The sequence below is a fragment of the Pipra filicauda genome, unplaced genomic scaffold (genome assembly GCF_003945595.2).
Source record: "Pipra filicauda isolate LSUMZ 115617 unplaced genomic scaffold, ASM394559v2 scaffold266_size1643727_pilon, whole genome shotgun sequence".
Classification (NCBI taxonomy): Eukaryota; Metazoa; Chordata; class Aves; order Passeriformes; family Pipridae; genus Pipra; species Pipra filicauda.
This window is the reverse complement of record NW_024104383.1, coordinates 1,629,874-1,642,395: the sequence shown is the minus strand read 5'-3', so window position 1 is coordinate 1,642,395 and position 12,522 is coordinate 1,629,874. Positions and strand designations below refer to the sequence as shown.

Below are 12,522 nucleotides of genomic sequence, written 5' to 3'. Positions count from 1 at the left end.
CCCTGGCCCCTCCAGCCCAAACCTCTGTGCAGGCTCCTCCTGCCCTGGGAAGATTTCCAGAGCAGCCGTGAGGATTTCCCCAGCTCTTTATCAATAACGCAGCAATAAAAAGGGGCAGCCTCTCTTTCCAAGGGCTCACAGAGCCCGGAATAATCCGAGGAGGGATTTGGCTCCCCCCAGTAGGCAGTTTACTGGTGGGCAGTGCTTTCCAGCCCCTCTGTTGGAGGGGGCTGTTCCCCCACCACCAAAGTGCGACTGAGGCTCCATGATGGGCTGGCCCATAAATCTCTCCCCTCTAATCCTTTCCATTCTACTTTTTCCAAATTGGGGGAGGAGGGGGGATACTGGGCTGGGCTGGGCAGCCCAAAGCTTTAACCCTTTGTGCTTTGGGGGATCTTCTGCTGAGCAGAAGAGGACGGTGGGTGGAAGGAGGGCTGTTCCACGGCAGCCTTTTAGAAGCAGGTAGTTCTAGTCAGCAATTAAAGCCCCACTGACAGCTTAAAGAGCTCCTCTGGAAGTTTAATAAGTCCACCACTGGATATAAGAAATAAATCTGGCTGCATTACAATCACTTCCAACTACTTAAGCAATAAATGCAGGACTCTGCTCTCGTTCAGCCGTGACGTGGGAATGTTGCTGCGCTCCCCGCTTGGTTTCCAGGGCTGGGATGCCAGAGCAGGATCCAGCTCAGCCACTGGAGCCAAGGAGACACTGTGGAGGTCACGGGGCTGTGCTGGGGGGGGGGTGATCCAGGCCTTCAGTGTGAGGTCACTTGGAATCTGAGGCTGAAATGAAGCCCTCGTGGGCTCTGTGGAGGTGAAGAAACTCCTGTATGGGGACAAGCTGAGAGAGATGGGGCTGTTCAGCCTGGAGAAGAGAAGGTTGTGTGGAGACCTCACAGCACCTTCCAGGACCTGAAGGGGCCCACAGAGAAGCCAGAGAGGGATCCTTCAGCAGGAACTGTGGTGACAGGACAAGGGGAAATGGGTTCCCACTGAAAGAGGGAAAATTAAGGTTGGACATATGGGAAAAATTCTTCCCTGTGAGGGTGGGGAGGCCCTGGCACAGGTTGCCCAGAGAAGCTGTGGCTGCCCCATCCCTGGGAGTGTCCAAGGCCAGGTTGGACAGGGCTTGGAGCAACCTGGGCTAGTGGAAGGTGTCCCTGTCCATGGCAGGGGCTGGAACTTTAAGGTCCCTTCCAACCCAAACTATTCCATGATTCCATGATTCTAAACCACCTGAGCCAAATGCCAAAATCTCCTTTTGCCCCGTGGCTGGTGATGTGGAAGAGGTGTTGCATCCCAGCTACCTGACCTTGGGATATGGAAGTGATGGGGGAGGAGGTCAAGAACAAGAGGCAGACGGTGATTTTGGTCCTCAGGTGTTTGCACAAACCCCTCTGCCAAGGCCAGGTTCTGACAGGCTGCACTGGCACCGCAGTGTTGTGACACCAGCTCTCGGCCCCGGGTGGAGTTTTATCCTCCCAGTGCCCACTGGAGGTCGGGAACAAGTCCATCAGTGGCCACCTGAAGTTCCCATCTGGGAGCAGACCTTGTGTGTCAGGGGGGCTCCCAGCCCCTCCCAGCCCTGTCACATTAAATATTCCCTGTATGGGATATCTCCATGCCAGGGAGAGACAGGAGCAAGCCCAGGGCAGGATTTGGGCAGCGAGGGGCTTCTGCAAGCGCCCCATCGTGCCTTCCTTCCCTGATCTTCACCTTTGAGGCGTTGCAGTGCTTGAAAAATGAACTTTGTGTCCATGTTCTCCTCAAAGATCCTGGGCTTTTTAAGCCCAGCTTTCTAAACCGTGCTGAAAGGTCCCGCACCGGGCAGGGGCTGCCTTTGAAAGGGAACAAATTGTCGGTTTATGGCTCCCAGGTGAGGGGGGGGGGCTGTAAATCTCCCACCATTTAACGCATCTGGTCTTTTCCAGGCTGGCTACCAGTGTTCCAAGGAGGAGAGGGAGGAATAACCAACATTTCCGGCCATCGGCTGCTCGCACGGCCCCCGGGAGCTCCTCAGGAAGGTTTTTAAAGGAATATTTATGGATGATCCCGGTGAATCAGGCCCTAAAAGGTACCAAGAAAGGGCTGTTGTTCATTAACATTTGGGAGCTGTGCATTGAGGATTTCCCTGTGGAGGGGCAAAAGAAATGGAGTGAAAGTGAAGGGGCTTTCGAGTTAATCCAGTTCTTTTTGAACGTTATTGTTGTTGGTAAAAAAATCAGAACCTTATTTTTGATGAAGGGAAAAAAAAAAATTAGAAGTACATTTTTGGGATGGTTTTCCTCCAAAGTTTCTTTCTAAAATTCCACACTGGGTTCCTCAGCAAATATCTTTGTTCTTACTGATATATGGATCCGTGGTTGAGTTTTGGTTTTTGTTCACCCACGTCTCCATGCTAAAACAACATCTCTACTCCAGCTAATAACCTGGGAATAACTTCAATTTGGTGGGTTTTCCTAAAGAAAACTTCCTTATCACTGCAATTTATTTTCAGTTTGATAAAAATGGTCTTAAAGCTTTGCAGCTTTGTGCTCACAGTGTTCTCCAAGTTAAACTTCCCCATCTCAGTAAATAACAGATCGTTCCCCGAGCCTTGTAAAATCACTTTGTATTAATCACTTTGCTTTTATGAACAGGAAAACTGAGCACAGGAGGAGGGATGGTTTGGTGGAAGAGCATCCTGGGGTTTCCACTCTCAGAGCCTTTTCCTGAGACATGAGTCACTTAAAAGCCTCCTGTAGACTCACTGATAAGAGAAACTCCCTCGAGGTGAGCCCGGGTCTGTCCTTCAGCGTGTTTATGTAAAGTACCTTTGGAACAGATTTATTCCACGGAATGTGTGGAGGAGATAAGGCCACACGTGCCCTCTGAGCCTGTTTCTTCCAGTGCAATGTCTTGAGGTTTATCTGAGTGTGCCTGAGATCAGAGTTTGCCAGAGAAAGAGAAAATCAGGGTGTTCTGTCAAAACTACAGGTTTGACATAATCCCCAAGGTTTGAACTTCTTGGGAGTTTTGGTGCCCATCCTGCTCCCAGAAGGGACCAGCAGGCTCCTGCAGCTCCCAGCACCTCCCAGTGGATGATGGTGTTTTCCCAGTGTCTCCTGGCCGTGGTGGTGGGTGGATAGGCTTAAGCTGATGATGGATGGGGCCCATGGGGTGCCTGGGGCTGTTGGATCCAGGACTGCAACGACGGAGTCAACAGTGGAGACACTTTATTGATGTCAGTGAATGTCCACTGTGCTCAGCTGCCATCCTGAGGGCCCAGCTGTAGGATCAGTGGACAGAGTCCCCAAAACTGTTGGATTTGGGTCTCCTTCCATAAGCACGGGGTGGTTCCAGAGTAACTGAGGCTGTGCATGGGGCAGTTTGATGTGCAGGGCCGTGTGGGTGCAGAGGTGTCCATGAGGGCTCCAGTAATGATTTCCTGGGAGAAGCACCTCTTTTTCAGAGGTGATGTGCCTAATAGATGGAAAACACCAGGGACAACCAGGTGGTAAAAAGAAAGTGCTTCCTTCTTATCCTAAGCCATCCCCCCTTCTCAGCACACATCTGGTGTTTCTACACCAGAAGAACCTTCTCACACATGTTCATCCATGAGCAAAATCCTCCAGGGAGAAACTGCTCTGACTCAGCTCCTCTGCTCAGCTCTGTGTGCACTTGGCACGAGGCAGGAGGTGAAGAGCTCAGCCCAGGCAGAGCAAACCTGTCCTCCAAGGCCTGAGATGCAGCAGATCCTCCAAGGCCGGAGAGGCAGCAGGCGGGAAGACGCCGATTTTTTGCCTGATGAGCAGATCTCCAGCTGTTCTGCCCCATCCTCCTGGGACAGGGACAAAGGAGGGGGTGCAAAGCCACAATGACTTCACCAGCAGCACAAGGATAGGATGGTGTCCAGCTGATCCTTGCGAAACACCCTCTGGAGTGTGCTGGCTGTGGGAACTGTGCCCAGCTCCGTGTCCTGCCATCGCGGCGTCCTCGCCTGAGTCACTTCTAACCCAATACTGAGTTGTTACCACTGGCATCAAAAAAGGGGTTTTTTTGCTTTTCAGTGACTTCACAAATCCAAGACACTGCCAACTATCCCCCCTTCACAGCATTTAAAACATCAACACTTCCCTCCCAAATGAAAAGGGAGTCAAAGGTCCTGTGCTTCCCTGTGCCCCTTGCTCTCCCACAGCAGGCATGTGGGGATTGGCCTTTTAGGAAGCCTCCTCTGCTCCACTGAACTGTATTTGCAGTTTAGGACTGTGGCCTTGTGATCCTGCACCCAGTGTGTGCAGTGGGACGTGGGGACAGGTCTGGTGGGGAGCCTGGTTTAGCTGTTCCCTGGATTTGTCACAACAGCTCAGGAGCTACTGGGGGACAGCTGAGTTTGGTCCATGGCCACGGCACCAAGCCTGCCAGAGTTCAAGAAGCATTTGGACAGTACTCTGGGGCCCACGGTGTGACCCTTGGGATGGTCCTGTGCAAGGCCAGGAGCTGGACTCAGTGATCCAACTCTGTGATCCTGCAATTCCCAGTCTGCCCAGTCCAGAGGTGTTCACGCTCGGAGTAGGTGCTCCAGCTCCTCCCTCATGACTCCCACGTGTTTCCAACATCCCTGTTAAAAAGAAACCTCCATCTCTCCCCCTCATTTCCTTTTCTCTGAGACTCTGCTTAGAGCTTGCACAAGCCTTGCCCAACAACAACCCTGGCGCCCGTCCCGGCGTGGCCGTCGTGACTCCTGGGCAGGGAGGGCAAAGGCTGTGCTCATGCTAGTTTTGGGGCAGATTTCCCTCACCTCTGGCACCTCTCCCTCCTCGCTGCTCCCAAATTTCCAGGGTTCCTCTCTCTCTCCAGCTTTCCCTCCTTCTGGGCTCACCTCTGCCTCTCAGAGGCCTTGTCCCCGGGAAGCCGCAGCAAAACGTGGCACAGACAAAGCCAGAAAACCACCAGGGAGTTCAGGGAGTTTTCCTTCCTTGCTCTGCTTCCTTTGGGATGGCATTAAAATGCAGCAGAGGATGAGACCTGGGTCCTGCTCTGTTTGTGGAGGATTTTTCCACTGGTGCAAAAAAGGGTTCTGAGAATTCTTTTTTACAAAGGAAAACACAGAGACAACGGCCATGGGGGCTGGAGGGCTCAGCCTGGGCTCCTTGCTCTAGGAACCAGCCCTTAGGTCAGTGGTGGATAATCAAAACTGGGGAGGAAACCAAGGGTCTGGTGCCCAGCTGGTGCAAATTAGTCAAATTGTTAAGATTTTAATGAGTTTGACAACCGAAATCGCCTGTGCTGGTAATTCCCTTGCATGCTCCTGGGGAGAGGCATTGTAAGAAGAAGAAGGGCAAGTTGTTCCTCTTGGAAATCCTTTCACCTTCTTTATGCAGAGAGGAAAAATATCAGGGAAGCTGAGCTCTGGATGGTCTCTGTGGGTTGGAGGAACTTTGAGACAAGGATCTGGCTTGGCTCTGTGGTGGTATTAGGGAGTAGGATTTTCTCCCTATCCAAGTAGGGTAAATCAGGAGGAAAATGTACTGAAGTGGTGGGAATGAGCCATCAGCCCAGCAGAACAGCCTGTGCCGTGGGGAAACAGCAGCAGGAGAGGTCCTGGGGGGCTGGAAAGGGAGATTTGACCCTGCTCCGAGGCTCTGGCCAGCCTGGGAATGCACTATCCTATTATTCTGGGATTCTGTGACCCTGCAGGTTTGCACAAGCTCCAGGAGCAACCCAGTGGGGCAGCTGGAGCCTCCTGGCATGGGGGAATCCCTGCTGGCTGTGCCCTGCCCAGGACAAGGGACATCATTTGGGGTCAGCTCTGGTAAGTCACAAAACCCCCAGGGCTGGGACCCCAACTCCAGTTCAAGACACGGGGACCCCCGTCAACAATGATGTGTTAAATCAGCAGAAAAACTGCTTTCCTCTCTCTTTGGATCCCTTGTCCTGCTTGCAGGAATCAGGGACCCTTCCCTCCACTGGGGAGCCAGAAAGCTCCCCAGTCTCGGCCAACCTTTTGTCTTGGTACAGCCCTGGCCTTTGTGCTCTGTATTAATTTAAGATGCTGTGAAGTGAGAGCTGTGGGGGTGGGAGATGCTGTCTAAAACTTGTTCAGAGCCTTTGCTGGGTAAATCCCCGTGGAATTTCATTTAAACGAGCTGACACCAGTATGAATCATGCCAGCATTACCCGCTCTCCAGCACTTCCTACCGACTGCCTGCAGGGCTCTTGCTTTTTCAAGTGAAGACTAAAAGCATCTAAAACTGTTTAAGACCCCAAAGTCTTAAAATAATAGGTTGGTTTTTTGTTTTTTTTTTTTCGTTTTCACTGTGGAAGAAACAACATCTGCTATAAAAATCTGCTGGCCAGGGGCAGTGGGAGCGGATACCACTTATCAGGGGTTGGAAAGTGCCTCAGCCCCGGGCCTCATGATCCCAAAGTGGTGTCTCATCTGTCTGCAAGCTGGACAGATTAGATGTACACAGAGAGGATGGAGAAGTAGGGATAAAAGAAAGGACATGGGGAATTCGGTGGAAGGAGGAAGGAAATGAAAGCAAGACTTCCAGGAAAGGGAAGGAGACAACACTGTATTTATAAATACGTACCTGGGCTTAAGTGAAGGCTCCTAAAAGCTGCTGGGACACAGTCAGGCTGCTTTGGAATAAAATCCACGAGGTAGAGTGTCTGTTCCCAGGATTTAACTGAAGAGTGACATCTCTTCAGAGGCAGGAAAGTGGTCAGGAGTAAGCATGAAACATGTAAGATTGCAGAATTCAAAAGGATAAACATTATTTGATACCTTATTTATAGGGCACCGCAGGGGAAAGGTAAAGGTTTCAGAAAAGAAAGAAGCACTTTAATTTCATCTGGAGATTTTCCAACAATAAAATCTAATCCATCATTCTCCGTGTGTGACTGCTCTTAATGAAAATTTAGAGGCTGTGAGTGAAATTTAGAATTCCCAGGGGATACTATTAGGAAGATGTCTAGCAGCTATGCAAAACCTGTTAGATCAGAGCCCTGCCAAGGGCCGGGAAGAGTGGAGTGTGAAAGGACAGCTTTTAATTCCATGTGCCGAGGCTCTGCAGGGCCCAGCCTTCCTCTCCTGGGTGGCAGCAGCACTCCTGGGATGGCTCCCACCAGGAGCAGCTCACTGGGGGATTTCAAAGAGACAAGACTTGGCCCATTTACATTTATTTTTCCCCCAAAGATCCTCCATGGTGACGAGAGTGGTTGATCTCCTCTCCCCTCCTCTCCAAGTTTCTTGCCCAAATTTAGTGATCACAGTTAGGAGCTTTCCAAAAAGCAGAGAGTGAACCTATTTCATCAGAGAATCATGGAATGGGTTGGGTTGGAAAGGACTTTAAAGATCATCCTGTTCCATGGGCAGGGACACCTTCCACCAGACCAGGTTCAAACTTTGGACACCTCAGCCCATCTTGGAGCTGCACAGAGCCACAAAGTGCCTCTCAGCCTGACCCCAAGGTAAGGTTGACCATCCCTAATCATTCCCAATCCTCTGCACTTTATTTTTAATCCAAGCAGATCACCAGACTGTTTCCAATACTTTTTAATGGTCAAAAAAGGGGCTTCGATTATAAAGACAATAATGTTAAATTATTGAAGGGCCTGGATGTACATCATGAATCAGTTTAATACCAAAGTCACTGCCAATTATTCAACTGATTCAAAAGGAGACTCCATCACAAAATGTTAAATCACAGGATAAATCTGTCCCAGGAAGGGCTTTAGTAATCAAAATTCTCTCAAAGCAGAAAAGGCTTTTTCTAAAAGCAGGGGAGGGGAAAAAAGGTTACAGCTTCAGCCAGACATTATATAGTAATGCCAGATGTTAAACAGTTGACTTGAATTATTGGCAACTATCAAATGCACGATCCTAATACTACTGGTTGCAGAGCTATGCCACCAAGTTTGTAATCTGTGGAATGGGCTTAAATATTCCTTTAATTTTCTGCCTATGGATAAGAGGCAATTTGGATCAGCTTCCGCAGAATAATAACCTCCTAATTCTCAGCAGATGAGCCCCAGCCTCGTGCAACATCAAAAAACCAAGACCCCGTGGAATGTGTGACCTTTCATGGCAGATGATTTCCAATCATACGACTCCGTTGGATTTGAGTAATTAAGGACAAGACAGGCCTGAAAGTGCTCTGCCTGCAGACACAGGAGGAGCCTACAGAGTTCCCTGTTCCCAAAAGCAGGTAAAAAACATCCAAAAAAAAAGGGTTCAGAGGTTTGCACATCGGTCTTTTTTACCCCAGAATTCACCTTTCTAAAATTTTTCCACGAGTCCCTGTGCTGGAGAACCCCAATAGCCCGAGATCACTGGGAGCAGGTGCTGTCTGCCCATGTGGGTTCTCAATTCCTTGGGTGCCTCTGCCTTTTTCCTTCTCCTTCCCACGTCACCCATCCAATGTCACCCACTGTGTCCTTTTGTCCAGCAGGATTTGGGGGGCAGGACTGGCACCTATTTATTTGTGCAGCCCCCAACCTGGGGGGTGTAATCCTTTGGAATTCCAGCCAGGTGTCCTGCAACAACCCTCCTCTGTGGGGTCAGTGACTGCTGCCATCTCTGTGGCTAAAAAATGGGATCTGGGCATCTCCTGCTCAGGCCAGGATTAGTGGGAATGGCCTTGTCCCCCAGCAGTTCAGGCATGGATTTTTCCCACCAGCCTGGCAGCATCACCACGAGGTTGGGCACCTCCTGCATCCAGGATGAGACTTGCTCTCTCTCCATGCTCAGCTTGGGATGTGTTAGAAGTAACATATGTAGTGACAGGATAAGGGGGAATGGGCTCAAAGTGACAGAGAGGAGGTTTAGATGGGATATTGAGAAGGAATCCTTCCCTGGGAGGGTGGGGAGGCCCTGGCACAGGTTGCCCAGAGAAGCTGTGGCTGCCCCATCCCTGCAAGTGTCCAAGGCCAGGTTGGACTGGGCTTGGAGCAACCTGGGCTAGTGGGAGGTGTCCCTGCCCATGGCAGGGGGGAGACTGGATGAGCTTTAAGGTCCTTTCCAACCCATGTGATTCCATGATTCTATAAATGCAGCTCCCCAGAGGTGTGAGGACAATCCCAGCCTGACCCACCCCCTGCAGACTGTAACAGAATTTCCTCCAAGCCTGGGCTGAGGCTGAAGTAACAAAACTTGGCTGTTCAGACGAGCCAAACCCCACATTTGCTTTTCTTTTGATTGTTTTCCTTCCCCTTTCCTCGATGCAGGGCTGTGAGATCTGAGAGCACGGGCAGCACGGCCGGGTTGTTCCTGCCTCAGCTCCAGCGGGAACGTCCTCGCTCCGAGGCTGGAAGGTGGGTGAGGAAAGGGTCAAAACACATCCCCCCAACTGCAGGAGGAGAAGAATGTTGGCAGAGCAAACCTTGCCACAGGAATAAAAGGTTGTCCTGCCTGTTCATATTACGCCACGCGGGGTGAGTAAAACTGTCGGTCAGGAGTGAAGCGTCTGATACACAAAAGGGAATAAAAACTCATTAAAGGGCTGAAAGAAAACCCTGTTAAAATACCGAATATACAATGGAGGAGACTTGATCACCCTCGTGCTCGAGGAGTGTCAGGCTTTGAAGGAATCTGATTTTTTTTTTTCCCCTGAAAGCAGCGGAAATGCGCTCTGTGGGGAGCCAGGTGGGATGAGGGGCAGGTAGAGTGTCAAAGAGCACTGATAATATTTCAGGGCCACGCTCGGAGCCTGAAATACGAAGGGGGTTTATTCAGCTTGCTGTGGGGAGGGGAGTGATAGCAGATTTTTGAAGGAATTCCAATGTAGTTCATACTCGTCTGGTTCTTAAATCCAGAGCCCTCGGCCGCTGCTGTGCCGGGGTAGGAGCATCTCCACTGCTCCCCACAGCCCACAGGGAATCAGCACTGGTGGCTCCTCGGGGTGCTCCTGCCCTGGCCTGGCTCTTGTCCCCCTGAAAAACCAAAAAAAGGAGCTTTTTAGAGGGCCTGAACTACCCTGAGAACCCTCTTTCTCACAGCATCCTGATTCTGCTTCATGTGGTCTTGGGGAAGGGAAGAAATTACAAAGGAAAAGAGTAAAGGAACCACCTCAGTCCTCTTAGTGCTGGAATGATGGAGCCTGGTTTCCAATGGATTTGTGCCTCAGGGCTGATGGACCTTTAAACCAAACTAAACTGTGGCTATAGCAGGATTTCACCCCTTTTTATACACCAGAAAAGTGGTGGGGAAAAAGACATGATTAATACCTCACCCAGAGCAATTCTTGCCTGGTCAGCCACCCAGAGTCTTCTTTTTGGGTGTTTTCCCCTGTGTGGACTTTCTAGTATCTCATAGGTATGAATGCTACCAAGACTTTTCCATGGTTTGGGAATTTTTGTCCCTTCCTGGATTTGAAGCTTTCTGGTTGTGGTTTCTCTCTCACACACGCACAAATCTTTTGTAACAACCTTTATAGGGGTGTGTTAACTTTAGGATTTCTATCTGTTGTCCATTTGGTTGAACTTGGCACCGGAATTCAGTAATTCCATGGGGATGGGGCTGTCAGGAGAACATTCCCTCATCCATGGGATATTACCACAGAATATTGCCTCACAAAATCAGGGTTCAAGGAAAACCCTGTTGCTAATTTAGATGGAATAAACCACTAATGCAGGCCCTGAGTTTAACCCATTTTCCCTGCTCTGCTACCATTTTCCTCCTGCACAGGGAGGTGAGTTTTTGTCTCAACCCCTCCTCCTCAATCCAGCTTTTTTTGGACAGCAAGGCTGATTTCCTCCCATCTCAGCAACACCAGGTACAAACAGGGCCCGTCATTCCCTCACAGGCACATTATAATCACCTAAGTCCTGTTTCCTTCTGAAACCTGAGCAGAGCTGGTTCCACAAAGCCCATTGCAATGCACCGAGGGGCTCTTCAAAGGTGGAAAAGGGGGAAGCCTGTCCTCAGCTTCCCATGGAAAGTCTGTCCATGAACGGAGGCAACGAATCTGCAGAGACGCTGAGGCAAGCGAGGAAACACCACAGCCCTTTTCCAAAAGCTCAGTTACACGAATCTCTTTTACATTTGCAGCTCTGAACATCGTTTTTGGGGCCAAACGTGCCCAGGAGCCGCGACGTGTGGGACTGCAGGTTTCAATCCTCAGAGCCTTTTCCAGTCAACTGATCCATCCCAAACCTTTCAGCAGGTACAAACAGGCCTTTGCCTTCCAGCAGGATGAAACAGCAGTAAATATAAATGGGACAGGGAAAGCGTTTGGAACAGACATTTTAATGGTCTGTTCGCTGTTGCGGTCGGAGGGAAATTCCCTTCGAGCTCAGGAGCAGGTGGGGAGAAATCCACTCCTCTGCCCCTCATCTGATCATTCCCAGGGAGCAGAAGTCTTCTGTGCCTCCAGTTAATGCCCCAGCCTGGTCCTGAGTGCTCCTGGAAGCACAGATGTGGGAATTACCTGTAAAATAAACCAAGAGCAGGGCAGGGCCCTGTGGAGAACGGCCTGAAGCTTTAATGACACCTGGAATTGTGTATTCCCTCCTTGATGTTCCACCTCCCAGCCTGCAGCTAATTATTGTCTATATTCCACTTGATTTTGAGGTGGCCAGAGGCAAGAACACGGTAGTTTGTGCTGAGGGGATGGGAAAGGTGTTGTTCTCCTGCTGAAACAGGAGCAGAAGGATTTTTTTGCCTTTCCAGGTGTGTTTTGAGGTGTTTCTGGTGCTTCCCTGTGAGGGTGGGGAGGCCCTGGCACAGGTTACCCAGAGAAGCTGTGGCTGCCCCATCCCTGCAAGTGTCCCAGACCAGGTTGGACGGGGCTTGGAGTAACCTGGGCTGGTGGAAGGTGTCCCTGCCCGTGGCAGGGGGTGGGATTGAGATGGGCTTTAAGATCCCTCCCAACCCAAACCATTCCATGATTCGATGATTCCATTATGTCAGTCTGGGACCTTGAGCTTGGCTATGTCTGGGCACAAACCCCACCATGGCAGAGCAGACCGAGCTCAGGCGACGTGGAATTCAACCAACATATTTTACACCCACACCACTAAAAATAAGACGCCGACGCCAACTCTTCATCTGGGAAGAGGAACCACCGGTGTTGCTGCGTCTTGGATGAGGCTCAGCACTCAAGCCCTGACCATATTTAGCCATAAGATCATCTCACAGGACTTCACAGAGTCATGGAATCACAGACTGGCTTGGGTTGGGAGGGACCTTAAAGCTCATCCAGCTCCAACCCCCTACCATGGGCAGGAAACCAGGAATTCTGCAGGAGAGTGGAGCTTTAGAGAAAATTATTCTGGCCCAGCGCCAGCTCTGCCTTTTATTATTTTCCCCTGTTATCTCCAGACTTCATTTCACCCCCTAAATTGCTGCGTTGAGTTCCCCAAGGTTTCTAAAACGCTGCCATGCTATGGAGGGGGCTACAGGCAGGAAATTCTGTCTCCCCAAAATGCCTCACACAGCTGAAATCAGGCCACCTATTTAGGTGTCAGGTTCAGGTTTTGTCATTGTAAGTGCAGAAACTTGAAACATTTTGCCCAAATGTGTTGAAAGCCACGAAGA

General features: G+C 50.4%; 1 long non-coding RNA gene across 1 annotated transcript; it reads left to right on the top strand.

The window, feature by feature from the left end:
* Positions 1-1,167: 1,167 nt before the first annotated feature.
* On the top strand, positions 1,168-9,511 carry LOC114003811. The gene is made up of 5 exons (XR_005563917.1): positions 1,168-2,076; positions 2,642-5,796; positions 7,363-7,457; positions 8,011-8,194; positions 9,213-9,511. It is a non-coding gene; the product is annotated as an uncharacterized LOC114003811 (long non-coding RNA).
* The last annotated feature ends 3,011 nt before the right edge of the window (positions 9,512-12,522 follow it).